Source organism: Hipposideros armiger, unplaced genomic scaffold (genome assembly GCF_001890085.2).
Source record: "Hipposideros armiger isolate ML-2016 unplaced genomic scaffold, ASM189008v1 scaffold_503, whole genome shotgun sequence".
Lineage (NCBI taxonomy): Eukaryota > Metazoa > Chordata > Mammalia > Chiroptera > Hipposideridae > Hipposideros > Hipposideros armiger.
In genome coordinates, this window is record NW_017731853.1 from 864391 (window position 1) to 873306 (window position 8916).

Here is an 8916-nt window from a genome sequence, read left to right on the forward strand (position 1 = left end):
GAGGGCAGTGTCACCGGCCCTCATATGTGGGATCCGAACCGGGGCCCTCTGGCATCCCAAGCGAGTTCTTAACCATCGCGCCACTCGGCCGGCCCGACACCTACTTTCTGAGCATCATCCTGTACTAGGTGTTGGGGGTGGAAATGGAGAGCTGAAAGAAAAGATAGCTCCAGTTCTCAGAGTTTATATAGCCTGGCTTCCCAGAGAATTTTGCAACCATTGAAAGCATCTCCTGGACTATCTAAATGAGTGCTAGATTAAACCTCTTAGTAGCACAGCCTCCGTGCTTTCCTGCGGCCTAAGGTAGAATTATGGACATTGCCCTGCTCTTAGACCACGTGAGACTGGGAGTCTGATTCCTTTGGTTTGAAGACAGATCCAGATGCCTGTGGTTTTACGAGGAGCCCCGGTGATTCCCCCGCTTAGGTAAACCGGCTCTGGGAGGCGTGGCCTTGGAGGCCTCTGACTGCACTTGGCATAAAGTCACGGTCCCAAGCATGTCCCGTGGAGGCGGCTTCGGATCTCCACGCTTGTACAACGCTCTTCAAAACCGCTGGTATCCGCTTTGCAGTGGCGATCATCTTTGTAAATCGTGTGCCAGTTCATCAAGTTCATCCCATGTGCTCTTCACTGTAATTCGCGAGGAAAGCAGGGCAGCTTATTTCCGCTTACTGAAGCGGACCGGGAGGCCGGCGCCCAGGGGCCAAGTTCACGCAGCAGGCTCCCGGAGCCACCCGGGCTGCAAAGCCCGCCCTCTTTCCACCCCACCGAGCTCTACCTCCTTCCACCTACTAAACGTACAACTGCACTGGGGTGGGATTTAGCCTTCGCCTCGAGTTTCAGGTGACTTCCGCTCCCAAACCCGATGGCAGCCCCAGGCCTGCAAGTCATCAGCGGGTGGCGGGAGAGGTCCGCGCGGGAACCGGAGCCCACGGGCGAGCGAGGCCTGAGGCCCCAGCCGGACACGCAGGGGGCCGAGAGGCAGAGCGCCCTCTCGTGGGTCCCCGGGGGGCAGCGCGGCCTGCTCGCCACCGGCCCGGGGGCACCGCCTGCTTCCCAGCCCCGCCGCCGAGAGCGGGGCCGCGCGGGCGCGGCGGCGGGGACGTGTTCCGAGCGCGCGCGCGGGGGCCGCTCCTTCTACGGCCGCGCGGAGGGAAGAGAGCGGCTTCGCCGGTCGGCTCGCCGCTGCAGCCGCCGCCGCCGGGACTCGGAAGCGCGGAGCGGGGTGTTGGGAACTCCGGGCGTGCGTGAGCGCCGCCGCCGCCCGGGACAGCCCGGAGGTGGGTAGCTGGGACCGCAGCGGGTCCCGGGGACGTTTTAGGTGACTTTTTTTTTTTTTTTGCTTCGGTGGACTCGGTTGAAAAAAAGAAACGCACAAGACGCTTTCCGTTTCCTTCCCCGGCTCCTGCGTGCGCGCCCGAGGGCGGGACAGAGAAGCGCCCGGTCCTGCGGTGCAGACAAAGGCGCCGGGGGCCATGACCCCGCGGGGCGGCCGAGGCTGGTCTCCCGCCGGCCGGAATCCACGCGTGCCCCTGCCAGCGTGCCCTCTCCTTGGCTCCGTCCCCCCCAGTCCCCGCCCTGTCGCGGGGAATTGCGGATGCTGGTCCCGTCGGCAGTATTAGAAGTGCGCCGCCTTACTGCTGCAGCTCCAGTGACCCCCAAACTTAGAGATGTCTTTTTTTGCTTTTTACTCTCCGCACTCAAGTTTTTCTCTTTTCTTCTACATTTAGCCTTTAGGTGGCACTGGTCTTTGTGTGGAAAGGCCCTCCTCCCCGCAACTCCTACCACAAAGCGAGCTGGAGAGGCACTAGGATGGCATTGGTGTTAAGAAACGTGCTGCTTCCTTGGTTCATTTGGCTCTTGGGTCAGGGCAGGCAGGCTAGTGGGCTGGCATCCTCGGTGGTTGGCGTTATCTGGGGGTGAGACTCATTGTTTCTCTCCCTTTCTGTGTTGCATCTCATTCATTCGTTCACAGAGCTAGGTGGTTACTCCAATGTGATGCATGCTATGGGTACACGAGGAGCTCAGAGGGAAGGCTTCACTGAGGAGGTGGTGCTCCTTATACTGGAATTTGAAAAATAAGTATGATTTTTTTTCTCCTTCCATTCATTCTTTATGTTCCATCTTTCGTATAATTTTTTTCTCCCTCCTTTCTTGGTGGCAGTCCCTAACTGTGATTCAGTGTCGGGTAAGGACAGTTAGTTCTGGCCTAAAAGATTCAACTAATAGTGACGGGACAATGTGCTTGTCAGGTGCTTTAAATCCATTCTTTCTAAACCTTACAGTAACTGGGAAGGATAAGTAGAATAAAGAAAGCCTTAGAGGAGATGCCAAAGTCGCAGACTAGTAAATGTCGGGATTGCCCCTCTTTCTGGATCAAAGCCTGTGCCTCATGTACTTTTTACTTTGTTCCCTCCTTGGGAAGTAGGTTATAAAGGCTAACTTAGGTTGAAGGCCTAGTCTCTGGAGAGAGCAGTCATTTTGCTGGGTGGCTAGGTGTTGGTAACACCTAGCAGGCAACATGAGGAACTAGCCAGGGTGGGCCTCACTCACCTGTGTGTCTCCAGCTTCCAGTGCATTTGCATCGGAATTCCCTGGTTTGGATGAAATCCTTGTTTCTTTGTGGGGGTTCTTTGCCGTATGTGCCAGCGCGTGCGCCATGGACCGCTTTTGAGTCTGGGGAAACCAATTTTAAAAAGTCATCAAAAAATACATAGGTTTACAAATTATGTAGAAACAAAGTTATCAAAATAGAGTGAAAAAACGAAATTTGTCATAGAGTATTTTATGTATGTCTTTATTAATGCGTTAAGAAGCAAAACAGTGCTGTATCAAATAACTCAATTTCAAAGTAGTGATGCCCATGTAAGTGATATTGTGCAGTGTTTGCAATAGCTGCTCTGCGGTATGAAAGTATCTGTGACTCTTAATGGTAACACTGTCACCAGAATTGCTCTTGCTGGTTTGGTTTGTTGTCCACATTTATAACCAAATGAAATCCTGAATTTTAGTTAGAGGTTCCTGTAAATAAAGATGTATGAGAAAAAATGTTAAGTTCACGGTCCCCTGAATTCTCCCTGTGGATAGTTTGGAGGGTGTCCTAGGTTACACACCCTGCTTAGTGGTTGTTTTTCTTCTGAGTTCTTGCTGGCCACCCTAGATCATTACTAATAGCTGTTTTCCTTCTCCTTCAGTTAGTGTTTCCTTTGCCCAAGTTCATAGTTGTTTCTGGTGATAAAAGCTGTTGAGCGGGAATTGCCGCATTGTTTACATTCCCTGCCTGCTCTTCTGTGGGTAATTCTGCTGGAGAATATTCCTATGATAGTGGATGTGTGTCACATAGTACATGACAGCCTTGGTTTTTTTTGTTTTTTTTTTAATGGAGATGGTATTACCAGTTTTAGGGAAGAAAAAGGAGTTATCACTACATATCCCACAGACATTTAAAGGATATTAAGATGTTATGAACAATTTTATGGTAATACATTTGAAAATTCATATGAAATGGACAGGTTTTTAAAATATAACACCTGACCTAAGACATAAGAAGTAGAACATCAGAATAGTTTAATATCTATTAAAGAAATTAAATTTGTAGTTAAAAACCTTTCCATAGCAAAATTTTAAGGCCTAGATGGCTTCACTAGTGAACTATTATAAACTTTTTAAAAAATGAACAAAAGAGAAAAAGAGGGAACACTCCCTGGCTGCTTTTATGCGGCCAGCATAACCTTGTTACTAAGGCTTGATCAGGACATTACAAGAAGATTATAGGCCAAAGTGTCACAAAAAAGATGCAAAAGTCTTAAAACGATGTGTTGGTAAATCAAATATAACATCTATAAAAAGGATACTAAACCATCATCAGGTTGGACTTATTCCAGGAATGTAAACTTTGTCTCACATAGAAAATTAATAGTTGTAATTTAATAACATACACAGAATAAAGGAGAAAAATAATTTGATAAAATTCAACACCCATGATAAAAACTTTGCAAGCTAAAGCAGTATTTAAAGAAATAAACACTTAAAATAATGGAGGGTGTGTCATTGCTCCACAAATAAATCTGTAGATGCAGTTCCTATCAAAATCTATGCAGATTTTTTTTCCAAAAATTGTTGATAAACCAATTCTAAAATTTATTTGGAAATTCTAGACAGTCTAAGAAAAAGAGTAAAGTTGATGACTTAAGCTTCTAGATTAATATGTAGCATGTCGATATGGTATTGGCACAATGCTAGACAGATCATGGGACTGAGTAGAGAATCCATAAACAGGCTCACACATGTGTGGTCTCTTGATTTATGACACAGGTGACACTGCAGTGCAGTGGAGAAAGGATAGCCTTTTCAGTAAATGATGATGGGCCATTTGGATATCCATATGGACAAAATATATCTTGATCATCTACCTCATTCCATATACAAAAATTAATCAAGATACATCATACAGCTAAACGTGAGAGCTGAAACAATAAAGCTTCCGGAAGAAAGCAAAATAAACTATCTTGATGACTTAGGTACAGAGTTTTATTGAATGGGACACAAAAAAACATTAATTATAAAAGAAAATATTGGCAAGAACTTCTGCTCATCTAAAGATTCTGTAAAGAGAGTGAGAAAGCAAGCTACAGAATAGTTGAAGGTATTTGTAATACATAGATCCAATAAAGAACTTATACCCAGAATGTAGAAACAAATTCTACAAATCATTAAGAAAAAGATGGACAGACCAATAGAAAAATGGCAAGTCACTTCATAAGTGAGGGTCTCTTCAAATTCTTAAGAAACATGAGAAGGTGGTTCTCATTAATCATTAGGGAAATGCAAATTAGGATAGTATACACTCACCAGGGTGGCTAAAATAAAAGAGACGGTCCATGCTAAATGCTCATTAGGATATGGACCAACTGGAACCCTCACACATTGCTGATGGGTATCAAAATTAGTATAACCATTTTTGAAATTGTGCCATCACTTACTAAAACTGGACATACACATCTCCTATGACCCAGCTACTCCATTCTTAGAGAAACACTCAATACGAAGGCGTAAACATGGGGACCAAAAGATGTGAAAGAATAGGCAGAGCAGTATTTTCATGATGGCTTCATCCCATTATGATTAATTGGAACATCCCACATGTTCATCAGTAGTGCAGTGGATAAATGCATAAATCAATTGTTTATACAATGGAATACTCTACAGTAATGAGAGTGAACAAATGATTGCTTCACATATAGCATGGATGAACCTCACGAGCATAATTCTAAACAAAAAGTAGGTAGACACACAACAGAATAAGTGCTGTGTGATTCCATTTACGTGAAGTTCAAAAATGGGCAAAATTAAACTAGGGTGATAGGATGTCAGGCTAGTGGACACCTTTAGTGGAGTTATAAGAAAGGACAGAAGGGACTTCCGAGACATTTAATTTTTTATGAGTAGTATTTACTGGAGTGAGTCGCTTTTTGAAAGTACGCTTGAAACCTATGTAACTTTACTAACAGTTGTCACCCCAATAGACTTTAATTTAAAAAAAAACGCCTTAATTTTTTCCCTCCTAAATATGTTTTAACACAGACTTTACTTAAAATAGTATAAAATATCTGGTTCATTCAGTTGCGCCTAATCTGGGGAGCCGTATTTGAGGGAATCTTCCAGATGGGATTTTTATATTTTATCTTCACAAATAGCACAGTTCCGGATTCTCACTAGGAGCTCATGGATACTTGTTGAATGAAGAAACGAGTCTAAAATTTTATGATTTGAAGTATAGTTTCTGAGAGAAGAGAAGTGATGGTCTTACCCTACTCTCCCTGGCACATCTGGAGTTTGGGTTCAGCTCTTTGTACCTAAAACTGACAGAACAGCCAAGGGGCCTGGGAACCAAACCATTGGAGAAATGGTGGAAGGAATCACGGGTGTTTGTCTCGGAAAAGGGCTTGGGATGGAATGGGTAGCATTCATTATTGTTAAATATTTGGAGGAGTATCATTGGAAGGAATATTTAAACCTTTTTAGTATAACAGCAATAATATTAAAAACAACAAGAATAAGCATTTCATAGCTTACTATGCCTGAGGCACTGTTCTATCCCCTTGTAAACTAATTTGTTAATAATTTTCACAGCAACTGTCCGAGGGTTGCTGTTATCCTTATTTTACAGATAAGGAAATTGAGACACAGAGAGGTTATGCAACTTTCCTAGGGCACACAGCTAGAGGGTAGCAAAGCTGGGATTCAAACCTTGGCATTCTTACTCCAGAGTCCTCTAAACCATCACGTTATCCTGCATCCATGCGTTCAGTTCAGAAGGTACAAAGGACTAGTGGCAGAAGGGCTTTTCGTAATAGAGGAGGCAGATTTTGACTTAGTTTAAGGAAAAAACAGGATAACCATCAGAATTGCTTAGAAGCAGAGTTTCGTTCCTGTGTTATTTTACTGGAAATGGTCAGGTAGATTATTGTAAAAGGGATTCTCAAAGTGGCTGGAGATTAGACCAGATGACAAGAAGGTCCCTACTGATTTTGAAATTCTGATTTGAAAGCATAATTATTTTTTTCATTCTCCCCCCGCCCCACCAACCTTTTGACATTTTAGATAATAAAGATCCATTGTGAAATGTAGTTTCCCCACTAACTTTCCAGATTTTATTTATTAGGATCTCGGACATACTGGTATGGTAGGCCAAGTCCCCTTTGGACCCGTTGTAAGGAGCCTCTGCTGCGCTTCCCATAAAGAGAGGGAATCTACCCTTTCCTCCCCCTTGAACCTGGGTTGGCCTTTTGACTTGTTTTGACCACTAAAATGTCCTGTGAATTCTGGAGCCTGGTCCTGAAGCGACCTTGGGCCTCTTGCCTTTGTTTTTTTGAAGTCCTGAAGCCACCATGCTGTGAAGGGCAACCTACTGGAGGGTGAGTGCCCCCGTGGAGGAGAAGCAAGGCACCTAGCTGACAGTAGCACCGAATGTCAGACACGTGCGTGAGGCCATCTTGGTCCCTCCAGCCTCCTTCGAGCCACGAGGTGACTTAGTCATATGCGTGATGCCAGGTGAGATCAGCAGAAGAACCATCCAGATTACCATCCCCCCGGTCATGAGAAAGTACAGATCTTTATTGTTTGAAGCCACTGAGTGTTGGGATGGCTTCCTATGCAGTGATACATGACTGCTACATGGCATTTGGGTGCATATTTGGAAATAATGGTATGTGTTGTAAAATATTCTGTAATTCAACTTTTTGCCCAGTCCTGCAGACCTCCTCCAGTCAATCTAATCATGCTTCTGTGTTGGTGTGAAGCCTTTCTGGGTTTGGAGAAGTGTTTCCCTTATGTATGGGTGGGTAGAAGAATAAGACACTACACGTATAAGACTCTTAATAGGGTTTGGAAAAAACAGATATTAGAGGACATGATGAGTGTAGACTTGGATTTTCTGGCAAGAGTCATGTAATATATATTCTGTGAAATAGGTTTCTGTTTCATTAAATTGGACCCTGGAAAAGAGCGGACGTCTCATAGCACCATTTTCAAACCTGATAGCATATTGCCCTACTATTTCATTTTCTCCAAAGCCGCTGTCATTTCAGTGGGCACGTCCGCCTTTGCTTTTATTACTTTGTGGTTTCCAGCATGCTCATTTGTTCCTAAATTTAGAACTGTTACAATTTTACTCAGCTCTTATCTCTGTGTAATTGCTGACTTTCCCCTCTTATATCTGAGCTAAATTGGTTTGGTTTGATTTAGCTTGCCTTCTTCAGTAAATCTTATTTTAAGGAAGGTATGAGTTAGATGTTTCATGTGTATTTTGATTACATCTAGTTGATTTTCAAATGTTCTTTGCTTCTTAGGGGCTATCTAAATTATGCATAGCTTAAGCAATCCTTTTGCATTTATGTAGCTTATGTTACCTTGTAGCTTTCCTGATGGATTGACCTCACCATAGATGTGGAAAAAAGATGAACCTGGTGCATCTGTAAGAATAGGGAGGTGGCTGAGGGAAGGCTCTGGAGTTAGACTTGGTGGGTACGAACCTGAGCTCCGCCGCTCACGAGCTATGTGATTATGGGGCAGGTACCTTGACCTGTCTGGGCCTTGGTTTTCTGTTGTGTTACATGAGGGTACTAGAATGACCAACCTCAAAGAGCTGTTGTGAAGATTAAGTGAGATAATACTTGTAAAGTGCTTTCTCAGGATAGGTAATCTGTCAACAGTACTGAACAGTCCAGAAGTTACTAAACCCTAAGAAAACCCAGTAGAGGGAAATTTCGGTTTAGGACACTGATAACAGTTACTTGGTAGCAGTGTGCTCCTGTCTGAAGGCTCATTGGCTTAAAGCTGACAGCCACTTCCACGTCCTGGTGGATGTGGGTATGTGGTGACAGCCCAGGTAGCGCTAGATGCCAAGATTGAGGAGCAGAAACAATTTCAAATGGAAATGTTGGAATCCATTTGTTACAATGCGTCAAAAGTAAAGATGAAGCACTTTTGAAATGATACTGGAGTCTGCTGGGGAGAAAGCATCTTACAGAAGTTAGGTTTATGCAAATTTCAGGCTTTGGCCCAGCCAGCTATACTTTTCTGCCAAAACTGAGGAACAGGATTTCTGCCTATAGAGAGTGGGAGTTGGGAACTTCCTGGTTTTTCCCCATAGCTGGCTTCTCCGTGTGCTTGGGTAGATTGCTCCTTTTCCCTGAGCAGGTTTCTGATTCCTGCAAGAGAGCTAACAGCCCTCCTGGTGAGGATTAGAGTAGATGGCATCTTGGAAAGTGGGTGGAGTGTTAAATTACTAGGTAAATGGAAGTCACTTCAGTATAGAAAAAGCTCTGTGAGCTGAGGAATTCTTGCCATTTCATGCCTAAGATTTTATTTTGTGGGCCTCTTGAGTTCTGTAGTCCCCAGATAAATACTTTTTTT

General features: G+C 44.1%; 1 protein-coding gene across 4 annotated transcripts in view; it reads left to right on the forward strand.

Moving 5' to 3' along the window:
• The first annotated feature begins 523 nt into the window (after positions 1-523).
• The window catches only part of HHAT (hedgehog acyltransferase), a 259836-nt gene continuing 251443 nt past the window's right edge, over positions 524-8916 (forward strand). For 3 of the 4 annotated variants that reach the window (XM_019667727.1, XM_019667728.1, XM_019667730.1), the window contains exon 1: positions 1113-1280. The gene's annotated coding sequence lies outside the window, so the exon portion shown is untranslated. Of the gene's footprint in view, positions 844-1112; positions 1281-8916 lie in introns of those variants that run through there. The other variant, XM_019667729.1, reaches the window with a different exon arrangement.